This window comes from Microtus pennsylvanicus, chromosome 3 (genome assembly GCF_037038515.1).
Source record: "Microtus pennsylvanicus isolate mMicPen1 chromosome 3, mMicPen1.hap1, whole genome shotgun sequence".
NCBI lineage: Eukaryota > Metazoa > Chordata > Mammalia > Rodentia > Cricetidae > Microtus > Microtus pennsylvanicus.
This window is the reverse complement of record NC_134581.1, coordinates 106,028,499-106,043,371: the sequence shown is the minus strand read 5'-3', so window position 1 is coordinate 106,043,371 and position 14,873 is coordinate 106,028,499. Positions and strand designations below refer to the sequence as shown.

The 14,873-nt window shown below is 44.6% G+C and overlaps 1 protein-coding gene across 1 annotated transcript in view; it reads left to right on the top strand.

Annotated features, from left to right (window-relative positions):
• Window positions 1–14,873, top strand: part of Maml2 (mastermind like transcriptional coactivator 2) — a 325,655-nt gene that overhangs the window by 2,597 nt on the left and 308,185 nt on the right. The gene's annotated exons all lie outside the window — the stretch shown is intronic.

Below are 14,873 nucleotides of genomic sequence, written 5' to 3'. Positions count from 1 at the left end.
CCATTATTCTTTCAGTCAAAGTTGGAACCCAATCCTGCACCCTGAAGTCTCCTCCCACTGGGCCCCTGAAGCCCTGTGACTGGTGGGACAACCATAGCCTAAAACCAGCCTGATGGAAGGCAGAGGCGGGAAGCAGCCATGGGAGCCCCAGAAAGCCCTAAGGAAGGCTGGTGCTTAGGAACTCCTGAGGGAGGAGGGGGCCTGTTGCTACTTCTTTCTGGCTGCTGGCCCCCTGCTCTTCATCTGTGGTGATTCCCATGGTTCCTGGAAAACTCTGGGGACTGAGACACTGCTCTTCCCCCACAGGGCACACATTTTTCTTGGTCTGCTTAGAGCTGTGATTCTGCCCGCCGCCCCCCACCAGGTCCAAATGAAAGCTTGCTACCCATAGTTACTCTGGCCTGTGCTTTGTCCTTGAATGAAATTATTCAGTTTATATCGGACTTTCCAGGCCTATAGTCCTCTCTCTTCCACCTGTTCCAACCCCACTTCTCCCTGAAATTCCCAGCGAAAGGAAGTTTGTCTCCTGAAAGAGAGATCCCTGGGAGAAAGAAGAGGGGGAGAAGAATGAGGTTTGTGTGCATGTGCGTGTCACCAGCATCTGTGGCCAAAAGTAACTAAATGCCTTGATTGTCCCCAGTAAATTTATAATCTGTCTGCAAGCCTCCCAATAATGCGGCTTTGTGTGCTTCAGAGTCTCCTGGCAAGTGCTTCTGGGGTGATCCTGAGAGTGAGGCACCCAGGCCAGCCCCAGAGGGAAAGACTGATCCCCGCTCTGGGTGCCAAGCCTAGAGAGAAGCCCACAGGGCGGGCTTGTCCTGTAATGCTCCCTCCCAGCCTCAGCAAGGCAGGCAGCATGTCCCCTGCAGCCCTCTTTGGTTTTGCTTCTGTCCATTTGGGAGGGAAGTTGATGTGGTTCCCTTTTGCTGGAGTGTCACAGGACACAAAAATGAAACCAATTTTAGGTGGCATTGCCTCAGATGTAGGCCAAGGCAGGCAATGGTGCCTGGCCTGTCTCTACTAAACTGTCTGCAGCTGCAAAAGCTGAAGGTGTTTGCTCTGCCGCCCCTTTCTCAGGGACTCTCTTTTCTCTCTCCCGCCCACCAACCACCTCCTAAAATAGCCCCTCGCTGGAACACCCTCTGTGAGTGTGAGGATGAAGCCCAGGGGTTTGGTGTGAGTTAAGAGAGAAAGGCAGCAGCTCAGTCCGCATGCTCACTTCTCCTTGAGAGTGGCTGCTCTGATACTCTTTCAGTTATTGGGAATTCCCTCTGTTTTAGCATCTAAATTTGGTGCTTTGTTCCTTCGAATGTTACTTGGGTCTTTGAGGCATATTCTGTAGGAAGCTGCTGTCACTGGATGGGGAGAGGCCTGGGCATTCAGGAGTCTCATCTAGAGGTCTCCCTTGGCTTGGGCATCTCTTGTGTTCAGAGACAATGTTAAAATTTTAGAGGGCTTCTGCTAAGAATGCATGTCAGAATTTTTCCTTAGTTTGATTGTCTATGTCCGTAGGCAGATTTCTGTAGTCTAGATGTGTTGAGTGTAACACTCTGATGTTCATTTGTGTGCTGTAAGTGCCCACAAATGCCCTTTGGAGGAAGGAAAAGTATTGATCATCTGAAATCAAATATGTGCAATGGTCTTGGTGAAGTTCCGTAACCAGCATGTGACATGCGCCAATGCCTTGGGCATCGTCGGTACTACCTACCAAATGACGGTGAACAGATGCTTTCTGTTCCGTGGGATAACGTTGTCTGTGAGGGATGTTCTATGGCAAAGACTATATACTGCCTGGGCTCTTTAATAGCTTGAGTTTGAAGAACAATGCAAGAATAACCTCTAAGTCAGTTCTAATTCTGTCCACTTGAGAGCCTAATTCTGCTGTCCTTACTCAGCCCGTTTCTTCATTTAGCTCCAGTTCAGGGGAAGCCCCACTTCTGCAGAGACTGCAAACCCAAGGCCTCACCGAAAGGTTGAGGTTGTAGGATTCTAAGGAAACTGACCTTTTTAGCCACTCAGAGAAGACTTTAGCCGCTAACTCATTTTCTGCTATCGTATGTTTGACTCTTTGAATGAGTTGTAAAAACTCAACAACCGCTGGTGCATGGAGCCGTTCGGTTGGCACAGACGTGAAAATGATTTTTTTTTCCCGCTTGTGTGAGACACGCTCTCTTCCTGTGCCACAGAACATTTAGGTAGATAACTGGTACCAGGCCGTCTTCAGTTTCATCATTACCTTCTCTCTAATGTGCCATGGAGGGATAAACACAGATGAGACCCGGAGCTTGTCTTGGTTTGGGGCCTGCTTGATCGCCAGCCTGCTGGGTGGCTAGGAACAAGGCACTGAGCACTCATCTGTCAAGCAGAGATCAGTTCCTGCGGGAAAGCACTGTTGCTCAGCTCCTAGCATCAAGGGGGAATACTGGCTCCTCTGCTGCTTTAGAGAGATCCACTCAGCTTTCGCTTGTCTTTTTTAAGTGGTAAAATAGCTTGTATTGTAAACAGAGGGATTGGGCTTGCAAACTCAGGGCTGTCAAGATAAAACCAAAATAGCTGTATATTTAAGTATTTCCAAAGTCCTAGAGAACACTGCTCAAAGTGGGCTATGATGTGAAGTCTTATGTGTCCTTCAAAAGTGTCCTTTATACATCTGTACTGGCCCTAGAAGCCTTGGCAAGGTGTGTCCCCAGAGTGTCTAAGGGGCATTAGAAAAGTTGTTTACACAAATGATATGGGAAAGTTAAATATTTTGCCAACAGTATTCTAAAATGCCAGTTCTTAGTTTCAGAAAGCCAAACCAGTTAAATGATCACCAAGTTCCCAGGCGTTTTCTGAGTTTCCGATTAACCAGCTCCAAATGTGAGAGCTGCCCAAGGCGTGGCGGGCAGGTCTGGAAGTCTGAGACTGGATGTCTACATGACAAATCTCCTCTCGGGGACTCTGAGAGGACTGCTTACATTATTTATTTATGCTGCAATCATCTCCTTACAAGTAGACCTATTTTATTTTGCTTCTCCAGAACAAAGTAATAGAGAATTCTCAGCTACCCAGGGCCTTTCCACCTCATTCAAAGAAGTGTAAGGCAAAGGTTCCAGTGGAGGGTTCGCTGCACTTGCAAACATTGTCAGGAAGCTTGCACTGGTGACAGGGTGAGGTCACACACATGCGGGTGCTCTGTGCTTTCTGTAGGAATTATTTCCTTTCTTTGAAATAATGTTCTTATTAAGTACTACTCATCAACATTTTTCAATCTTAAACTTTACTGTCTATGGCTTCCCTCTACATCTACTCAGTTTTAATCACTATGGCATTAACCGGGGGCTTTCAGATATTCTTAGACACAGCGATTAAATATCACTAGTGGTGCGGCAATGACTGGTTGTTTTCTAAATTGTATTGTTTACTTTGATTCTTAGCACTGTTATTTCATTTAAGAAAAAAAAACCTAGTAGCACATTTGAAAATTAAGAAATAACCACCCAGTTTTGCTCTATGTGTGCAGACCAAGCCTTTCTGGGCAGTTTCTATGGACTCCCCCCTCCTTATGCCAGCCCCTTGCCTGTGTTCAACATCCGCAGACAAGGCCATCCATGTTTAATGAAAACAACTCTCAATTCCTCCTCCATTTTCATGCTAATTTCCTTCAGACTCCAGCAAGCTCTGTGGGAGAATAAAGGAGATGTGATATGCTACAAACATAGCCCGTGCTGCCCACAGTCCAATGGAGAAATCACCCCCTGCACAGCGAAATAACAGTACAAGTTTCTAGCCTTCAGGATGGCCTAAAACTGACACAGAAAGTTAAAGGGAGAGGGAAGCAAATTTCTATAAAGACCCAAAGTCCCCAGGGAGCTCTTCCCATGTTTACACCACACCCACCAAACCAGGTCGGGTGGGTGATGTTTGTTCTGTGTTAGAAACAGGGAAACTAACAGTAAGATGGGCATGATAGCTCATGCTCGTAATTCCAGCACCCAGAGGCAAAGGCAGGAGGGTTATGAGTTTGAAGCCAACCTGAGCTACATAAGAAGTTCTAGTCTAGCCTGAATATGAACCAGTGTGAAACTGTCTCTTGAAAGACCAACACCAAACAGACCAGGCAGAAGCAGAGGCCTGCAGGTTTCTGTGAGTTCAAGGCTAGCTTGGTTTGCATAGAGCGTTCCAGGCCAGTAAATACAGTGTTAAACAAAACAGCATGGTACCAAGCACAATACGTAAATGAAACCGGAGTACTGTTAGTGGGGAGAAAGAGATTCGAATCTAGGCAGGGAAAATCTTATAAAGAATATGGATCACCTCAGGCCTGAAAGGGGCGAAGACACTAAGGGTGAGGTGAGGGTGTGGCCTGCAGGCACACGTGTGGAAGTTAAAGGTTTAGGGATAGAACAGAGAATAGTATGGTGGGGTAAGCAGCGAGGTGGAAATGCAGGGTTAGGTTCAGACGCATCCTTAAAATGCCGGCATTCTCACGAAAGCAAATCAAAAGCCCAGGTCAAATAGGGAGCCAGGAAGGAGCAGAGGAGCCCAGAGCTATGAAGCAATAGTAATCCTTCATATACTTGAAGACAAGTATTGCCCCTCCCTCCAGCAGCCTCTTCTCAGGGCACACAGCCTAAGTGCTCTTCTAGGCACTTCGAGTTCCCAAGGCTGCTCAGTGTTTTGTTGTTTACACGCTTCCCCATTCATGGTGAGTTATATACAGCATGACATGGCCTTTGGCGCTGAGAGCAGAGGGCTTTAGAAGCACACTGGCTAGAAAGGGAAGAGAAACTGAAAGGAATCGAGCTATAGCTCCACCCCCGTCCAGACTTTTCCTTGCCTCCAGTTGCAAGCAAGGTTTGCCCTGTTGATGTAATGAGCTCTCTCGGTGAGCAGAATTCCTTCAGCATCTGAGTTGTCTTGCACCCTGGTTTGGAAATGTCTTGTCCTTTAAAAGAAGCATGAGAAAAACTTTACAGAACACTCTGATTATGGATAATATTTGAAATGTGCTTGTTTCTAAAACAGATAGGCAACTGACCTTTAGGTACCTTAGAGTTCAACAGAAACCAGTGACCTCCAGGATACAGAAGAAAGCCACCACTACCACCAACAACGCCCTCCATACCTTCTCACACTCCCCCACCCCCTCTCTCTGATTCACGTCCGCAGGCTGTGCTATGTGAGCTACTCACAGCTAATGTTCTGTCCTTCTACCATCTTTGACATTTCTGCCTGTCTGTAAGGGGCCAATAGAAATAATCGTGACTTGAAGAGAAAAGTTTACATATACTGTAAGGACCCGAGAAGGCCAGAGTCCAGCACAACCAGTCAAGACACTGAAGGAGCAGCTGTGAAAATGAGGCGATCTCAGTACTCACACACACCACACTTCGTGGTTCTTCATGGTTTGAGCACAGGTTTAGACATCATACATCAGAATGTGGGCCTGGTGGTTTTTAGAGTTTGAGGCAATGATTCAGTATTCTGAGTGTGCATATTGCTAGGCTTACATAAATGATCAATTTGGGGCCGTCTTTTCCCCCTTAGAGCTTATTAGAGGTGCATGGATGGAAATCAAATGTTGAAACTGGGTTACCAAAGGAGGTAAATTAGCAGAGCAATTAAAAGGAGTAAGTCTGGGGTCTGGGATAAATGATCAGGTTTAAGTCAGCACTCAACCATGTAAAAACTGTGTCTTCCTGGTGAAGTCACTTAAATTCCCCCGCCTCTGTTTCCTTAGAAGTGATGGTGGTAGAACTAATTTCCTACAATTTTTCACTAAATGAACCAAATACCTAGCACCGTGTAGACGCTCAGTGAATTATAGTTATTATTACTTATGTGAGAAATGACAAGCTTGAACGACCTAGCCTGAGTTTCCCTGTCTGGAAGCACATTAGACATTCATTGCAGGGTGTGGCTTTTCTCATCAATGTTTACTGAGAAGACTTAGTGCAGGGTCCTGCATTACTTAACTGTGATTTAGTTTGCTATCATCTGGGACCCATTTACATCTTGTTAGAGTATCCTTGTTGAGCTGTTGAGAACCTGACTGGATTACCTTCATGACTGTGGACTTCTAGAATGCATTCTGAACCTTCACCCTACCTGTGGAATGTGTGTTTAGTGAGTTATTTATCTACCAAGGTGTTGAATCCTTTGAAGGGACTAGCCTCAACTTAACAATTAACTCAATTTTTAATTCAAATTAGCAAGTGGTTCTAAAAATAAACCCAGTCCCAGGTTAAAAGGCCCTTGCGACAGAGAACACATGCTTCTGAAAGCCACAGGAACCTGTCCCCTTCCCAACCATGAGCAGTGGTTACAGTCCCTTTTCCCCATGAACTTCCTGGCTGTGAATCTTTTCTTCACTCGGTGTCTCCTAAGATATGTCTTTCTGCAAGAAAGATGAAAAGGATGTTGCCAGGACTTGAGAGCAACTGCAGTAATGGCAATTCTTAGCTAAAACAGGATTTTCTTGGAGAGAAATAACAAAGAAAAGAATGGTCTCTGCTCTTTTCTTTGGTGGATGATACTTATGCAAGGATCATGTTTGCTTATCTGTCTGTCTGTCTGTCTGTCTATCTATCTATCTATCTATCTACCTACCTACCTACCTATCTATCTACCTACCTATCTACTGACCTACCTATCTATCTATGAATCTATCTATAAATCTATCTATCTATCTATCTATCTATCTATCTATCTATCTATCTATCCATCTATCTATCTTCTTTGAACTTTTTAGTTCTCTCATACATTACATCCTAACTGTAGCTTCCCTCCCACCACTCTTCCCAGCACCTCCTCTTTCCCCCAGATCCACGCCTCCTCCTGTTTCCCTTTTTAAAAAAAATCAGGTCTCCCAGGATTATCAACTGAACACAGCATCACAAGTCACAAGTCACAATAGAACTGGACAAAAACCCTCCTATCAAGGCTGGCCGAGGCAACCCAGCAACACAACAGAGTCCCAAGTGCAGGCAAAAGAGACGCCTCCATTCCCACTGTTAGGAGTCCCACAGGAGCACCAAGCTACCAACCTTACTGTGTCTGCGGAGGACCTAGGTCTGAGCCATGCAGACTTCGTGTTTCCTCCTTCCGTCTCTGAGAGCCCCTGTGAGCCCTGCTTAGTTGACTTTGTGAACCTTGTTCTCATGCTCTTGTGGTGCCCTCAACATAGGTTCTAACTCAAAGAATACTGTCAAAATTGTGTTTCTTGATTTGTTTGTTCCTGTCATTTAAGTTGAGATTCCAGTTCTCTATCTCAAAGATAATGAGTCTTACAAAATGTAACATCAAACTCATGTGAGTTTTCTTTTGTTTTAGTCTCATTTTTAGTGGTGTACTTTTTCCTGAGTCATTCTGACAGCTTCCTACGGGATACAGAACCATTGGCACCGTTGCTTTCAAAGGTCTCTTCTGCCAGGAACACGACTAAGTTGCATTTGTGGACCTTGCCCAGCACACCAATAGCTCCCACCGTGGAGAGCCCAGGGCATTGAAGGCCTTGGTCTTCAGCACTACTTTCAGGAACTCCTGATGGGTTTGAGCAGAAAGCTAATTTAAAAAAAAAAAAAAAGCCAAGGCTGGGGAGATGGCTCGGTTGATTAGGTGCTCACTGCACAATGTGAAGACCTGGGTTTAAGCCCCAGCACTCACATGAAAAGCCCAGGGTGGTGGCCCACACTTGCAGTTCTCATGCTGAGGGTGTAGAGACAGGAGAATCCCAAGGATTCGCTGACCAGCTCTCCAGCTCCCTTTGTGAGTTCCAGTGGGAAACCAGGTAGATGGCTTCTGAGGAATTACACCAGAGGCTCATCTCCACACACACGTAACCTGCACACACTCGTGTGCGCCCTCACAAGCACACACCCATCCAGACTCACATGAAGTTAAAGCAACAGTCTTCTAACAGATGCCAGGAAACACAGAGTATTATCTCAAAGTCATGTTACCCAAGTAGGATTAAGGGAGTAGGGCTTCGCCGGATCAGTATATATGCATGGGTCTTTGGGGTGATGATTGTTATACTTAGGTATAACTTGTTCCTTTCTGGGGCTCTCTAGAATCCAGATCATATAACAATTAAAGTGTTCTTTGGATGAGCAGCTGAGAGAACAGTTGTTTTATTATGGCCATAGTTCACCTCAGTGTTAAACCAGCTATGCTCAGCTTTCTAATTGCCACACTGAGCCTTGTAGCACCGAGCCAGCAAGGCATGGCTGCTGCTGTTATGCATGCAGTTGTCTTGCAGCAGCATGGGGAATGCCCAGAATGCAGACATGAGCAGCAGCCCTCCTGACAAAGCAACAGAAGCGACAGCTTAGTAAAGTTTGGGTCGAAATCCCCAGCATTGTACCAAAGAATGCTTCCTTTGCTGGCTTATATTCTCTGAATGTGGATCTGTTTGCAAGCTCTGTCCCCCAGAGAGAAAGTCTGAGCTGTCTTTGTGCTAAATTAAACATTGGTCTTCTCCTTGGGAACCTGATCTTCTATAGGCCAGGCAACAATATCTTTCTGAGAGAGCCCCAGCCAAGCATTTCCCGCAGGAGCACACTGGCTGGGGAGCCTTTTCACTCGCGTGTGAGTGTAGTGCAGGGCGGTTGTTTTGTCTAACTAGATCCAGAGGCCCTCAGAGCAGACGCGCACTGTAATCCCTGCTATAAGGCTGTCGTACGCTGCTTAACATATAATAAATGAAAATGGCTAGAGAGGCAGCCAGATTATTCAGGATTACATGCTCACATGGGAAGGAGTTTCCTTACCCCATCCTTTAAATCCTGTGCTCTCAGCATGGGAGGGAGTGTGTCATAAACAGAAGCCATCTCCTTCCCGCTTTATCTCATTTCCATCCTGCCTGTCCCCCTAGAGAGCTAGTTTATGCTGCTCTAAAAATAGGCCACGCTTCCACAATTTATAGACCTGTATGAGCCTGCAGAGAGAAAACAGACAAAACTCTCTTTTCATAGATGAAGAAATTAAAGCTCATTAAGACACAAAACAAACAAACAAACAACGTTAGAGCTAGGGGAAGTGCACAGGGGTTTTCACATCTGTTCGAGGCTCCCCAAAGTTCATTTATCAGGATAACTTTGTCAGCCTATGGGAAAGGTAATAGGAGGACTTTCACGAGAACATTAAGATTGTGTTGTAGGATGAGCACGGGTATTAGACTCTTTCTTTAGTTTTTAAATGGTCATTCAACCTCTTCACCATCAAATAGCCCTTTCAAGTAGTAAGTTCCAACTCATGAAAAGAATGGCTGCTGTTTCCTCCTTTAGATCTTATGTGGCCTCCTGACTTTCTTTACCTAATTATATGTGACAAGACTAGCATCAGGCTACACCCAAGGATGTCCTCCAGGCGGTCCTCTTGGATTCCAGACCCACGCAACTGGACCTGCCTGGAAGCGGGATATCAACAAGCAGAGAAACCAAAGCACCCCTCCTGCAAATGGCTCCACTGTCCTCATGTGACCAACCCCACCCCCATCTCAGCATAACCTGCTGGAAAACCACCCAGCATAACCACCATGCAGAACCATGAGAAATTCTGCCTGGCTGTACTGGGCCACTAAGTTTAAGGTGGTTTATAATGTCGCTAAAGTTGGCTGAAATCTGTGCTGGGAAGCAATAAATGGCAATGACTGCTGGCTTCAGTCATGTTCCTGAGGATACATTACTCACGATAATTGTCCATCTCTCCAAAAGTTGTGGGGTTAAACTATACAGTACTTGAGGTGGCAACACACAGTTTTCAAGCTCCTGGCACAGACCAACAGACACTGATTTCCCTGCTTTTCATTTTCTCTATTAACCCCTTTCCTTTGACACCTCGCTTTTTTCCCATGTGTGTCCAAATTCCCCCAGCCTTCCCCAGGTGACCGTCCTTGGAAGAGCATTTTCCCCCTTCTGGATGACGGCCTTTCGTTCCTCTTTACTAGCAGATTGCCAGCATTCTTGTTACGCTCCAGGGGTCACATCTGCCTTCAGGAGTCTGCTCTTAAAACAGAAAGGGTTAACCTCATAAAGATGTCACCCCTTGTACTACCGTGCTGCCCTTGGGAGCCTCAGAGCGCATAGCAAGTATATATGGCCGGCGTAATTGCATTCGATCCTTGAGGTCACAGAAGACTTTGTGAGCTGGGACGGCATACAGAGAGGAAACAGATTCCGCCTTTAAAAGCATTCTTATAAATTCTCACTTGCTTTTCTGTAGGAAATGGCCCTACGCTGCGTGTCTCGTTTTAGTTCCTCTCTTAACTTCACAACACATGAATAAGCAAATGAGTTGAGGGAGATATCATGGTAGACCTACAGGCTGTGTTTATAAACGAAACAGGAAGAGTCTAGCCTAGGAAGCAGTGCTGAGGTCCTGGGATACCAGCTTGCTAGCTGTTGTGCAACTTAATCCTTCATTACACTGGTATTGACTTTCCTTCTGTTCTTTTACTTCTTTCAATTATCATCATCATCATCATCATCATTTTAAAACAAGAAGAACCTGTTGAGTGGCTGGGGTCACCACTGAAGTCTTTTTTGTTATGATACACTTTTTAATACTGCTCCCATATGTGGCTTTTTTTCTTAGACATTAGTATCTCCATAAATAAAACTATTGAGAAATAACAAAAAAGAGTTAATAAAGATGGGTATGATTTTTTAAAAAAAGTATTGGTAAAGAGAGTCTAAAGTAGCTTTTGTCACACATTATGGTCATATCAGAAGGGGCAGAAGGCTGCAGTATTCATTTATTCGTACCTGGGGGCAGGGGTAGACAGCATAAGAAACAGGGTAAAGGGAGCAGAGCTTTGTTTAATTTGCTACAAGCTAGAGTCCTGATTACCCGACTCCACACCCACCAACTACACTTGTAGCATTTCTTTGGAGCAAGGGATGCTCCCAAATTGAGTACCACCATGACATGATAGCATGCAGCAAAAATATAAAACTAAAAGTAATTCCTTCTCGGGAGTTGACGGGTGTTCAACTGCACACATCGGTCCCCCATCTGTTTGTCTCTCCCACATAGACACAGAACAATTGAAAAGTGCAGATTGATGGATGGGATTTTATCCCTGTCACCACTTCATCTTTAAAATAGGTTTCCTCTTTAAAGGGGAGCTAGAAAAGAGCCACAGAGAAATTGGCTTGGGGGATGGGATTCAGCTCATTGCGATTTTTTTTCTTATCACTAAAACCCTAAGCAGAGCATAATCACCTATTTCCCCAGGGCAGCCCTAAGCCCTGAGAACTCAGCTCTGTTTGGGGATTTAATAGAACTGGAAAGAAGAATAAGCAGGATCGGCTCCAATGCACCAACAAAGGAAACCTTTCCCCCAAATATTAAATGGAGAGAAATTCTCAACACACATCTCACCACTTCCCAGAAGCAGCTAGAACACAGCTCTTCAGCATCTTTGTAACTCTCCGAATCTTGGGGTCTTCAGATTATGTCTGAGGCTCTAGGTCAGCTGGACGTATTTTCTTAACAAAGCAAGATGTAACTCGCATGAATGGAAAAGCGTCCTTGCGCTGTGGTTGCCATACTGCTCACTGAAGGGCTTCATTGTCTGTTAAGATGGAGTCATGGAGATATCGACTTTTTCCCCAGTTGCTTCTAAATAGCCTGGAATTTCTTTTGTTAAGATTTTTAGATGAACATATTTTGGTATTATATGCTGTGCAATGGGCCTTTTCTCTCTTGAATCCTAAAGCAATGGATATTAAGTTGCATTTTTTCTCCAACAGATTCTGTCATACCTTTGCTGAAAAAATGCATCCGAAGTCTCAAACACACACACACACACACACACACACACACACACACACACAGAGACATGTACTGTGCTCAGAACGATTGTTTTTAGTATGTGGACGCGAGTTGGCTATGTGAGCAATTTTCAGAAAAAATGAAAACAAACAAGTCAAAAACTATTTAAAAGAAATTGCTGCTGGGTGGTGGTGGTGCATGCCTTTAATCCCAGCACTCAGGAGGCAGAGGCAGGTGGATCTCTGTGAGTTCTAGGCCAGCCTGGTCTACAAGACAGGACAGGTTCCAAAAGCTACAGAGAAACACTGTCTCAAAAAAACCAAAAAAAAAAAAAAAAAAAAAAGAAAAGAAAAGAAAGAAAGAAAGAAAAATTGCTGCAGAAACAAAAACATGCTGACTTACAGAAACTAGGAAAGAACTGTGTGATAATAGCCAGAGTGATAGGAATCCATCCTCTCGGCTGACCAGACCTCCACCATCATGGTTTTCTTGGGCAAGTCACCCATGTTGAACCTCGCTCCTTAGTACTCTGCCTGGCTAAATTATTATTGTCATACAGAAGTCACCTCCAGTATCACTTCCTGGGTGGACCTCAATGGCTCTCTCAAAAAGGTAGACACATGGCTAATCTCTGTTCAACTCCTGTGTGCTATATCCTCTTACAGTTTTTATTTTCTTCATAACTTTTATCAAGGAATTTATTTTATCACTATCTGAAACTATCTGAACCCATAGTTTCTTTGTGTATCTCTTCTCTTTTCCCAATGGAACTATAAACTCCTTGAGACCAGGGGCCATGGCAGTCTTGTTTGCAGTAAGCATCCCAGGCCCTTAAAGTCCTGAAACTATGCAGTAAATATCTGTTGAATCAGTAACCAGATTGCTGGGATTTAGCCTATAGTTATCATATGTGGCTCTCAGAAATGGGAGAGGAAGAGGAGGAGAAGAGGTTATACAAGGTCCCACGTATTTAATTATGCATTTAACATAGATGTACCTGAAACACATGAGAGAGAGAGAGAGAGAGAGAGAGAGAGAGAGAGAGAGAGAGAGAGAGAGAGAGAATTAATGCAATTCAAAACAGATCCTATTGAAAGATTCAGAGGGTAGATAATGTCTTAAAATTCTTCCAGGTTCAAATTCTACTCTTGTCTTTTATGAGAGGATAGTGTTGGTGTAAGTAAAAGGGTAAATGTGTAGGTGTTGAATACTTATTACATGCTGGGACCTCAGACCAAACATCTCATTGGACACAACTTACTTTATAAGAGAAAGAATTGAAGTAATCTAACCAAGGGACATGGCAAACATAATGTTAGAGTGCACAGAATTTTCTTCCTTAGCTGAAGTAGCTGTTTGAAGACAGATATGGGTCAATTAAAGGAAAGCAAATCTTGGAAGAAAACATCTATCCTAGAGTTCCAAGGTCTCCTTTGGCACAGCAGCTCAGCTCTGGCCGTGTGTCCATCCATCAGCCATCCTGGCCCAGCCTGAGTGCTGCTTTCACCTGTGTGAGCCAAATGCTCGTCTTGATGTCTTGGTACCTTTGTGCTATTGCACTTCTAATCCCAAGTCACTGGGGTCAAGGACTGAGGAGGAAATGCTGTGCTAAAGAATACCATTCCGCTTTAGATGTGGAAATAATGGGCGGGACGTTGCTCACTAACAGAGTCTCTGTCCAGTGTTAAGGAACTCGGTTTCATCTTCAGCATTGAAAAGGAAAAGGAAGGAAGGGCAGGAGCAAGGAAGAAACGGAGGGAGGGAAGGAGGAAGGAAAGAAGGAAGAAAGAAAGGAAGGGAAGGAAGGAGGAAGGGAGGAAGGAAGAATGAAGGGAGGAAGGAAGAATGAAGGGAGGAAGGGAGGAAGGAAGGGAGGAAGGAAAGAAGGAAGGAAGGAAGGAAGGAGGAAGGAAGGGAGGAAGGAAAGAAGGAAGGAAGGAAGGAGGAAGGAAGGGAGGAAGGAAGGGAGGAAGGAAAGAAGGAAGGAAGGAAGGAAGGAGGAAGGAAGGGAGGAAGGAAGGAAGGGAGGAAGGAAAGAAGGAAGGAAGGAAGGGAGGGTCAAAAGAAAAAAAGAACAGAAATGCAATCTGATAAACAATGGTTGGGAAGTTAGTGCCAGGGCCACAGGGACAGCGGCACAGCCAACTGTCAGAAGTCTGTAGAAGCTGCAGCTGTGATCATAGTACTTAACATGCACCTTCTCCTCCCAGAGACCTGTGCTATCAGTGAGCTGGCACTATAGCTCTAGTACATTACAAATGAGAAGCAGGCTTGGAGAAGTTAAGAAAGAATACAGTTGTTCAAATGTCACCTGTGCTGTGTCTTGACTGCCGGTCCACAAATCATTTGTGGAGTTCACTTTACAGACAAGTGGAAAGGGCTTAGACTTGTTTGGCAAGTGCCTGCAAGTCTGTAGTCCTGTGCAGGGCACACTAGCAGCAACCTTGAGCCGTTGAGTCACGAAATCCTTAATTGCATCCTTAGCTAGATTGAGACATTGAAGGTCTCCAGCTCTCACAAGCTCACCCACACAAAACTCGAAGCCAATGATTCTTCTAGAAAGAATGGCAATCATGAATGGAATGAGGATGTTGAACTCTAAGTCACACCACATCTTCAACAAGGAAGGCTGAAAGGGGGGGCCTTTTGACTTCTTATTTCAATCATTAATTTGCAAGAAAACAGGACAAGGTGAGAATATGGTTTAATTTTTGAGAGCAAACACTTAGCTGCTGTGTTTCTTATGACCCCACAGGGCCCACTGGAAGGTTGTGGCTAAGGTGCACAGTCATTTTTGAAGAAGGGAATTAAAGGAGATTCTTGATGGGAACTAGAACTGGTCTTTCAGTTTCCCACCTTCCTGTTGCTCTTTTTTGAATAAATATCTTGGATGAAACTTATAGGAAAGATCAATAGCTCTTGGCTCATACATGGTGTTTGTAAGCATTTCAAATCCAAATGGAGAATAGATGTCTTTAAGTTGATGGCTTTTTTTTTAACTTCTGCCAAAACAAAATGGGCGTGGTGCTCATAATCAATGAGAATTTTGATGGAGGTAAAGATATGCTTTATTTATCTCTAATTCAGGTTCCACTGTGGTGTCAGACATCTAG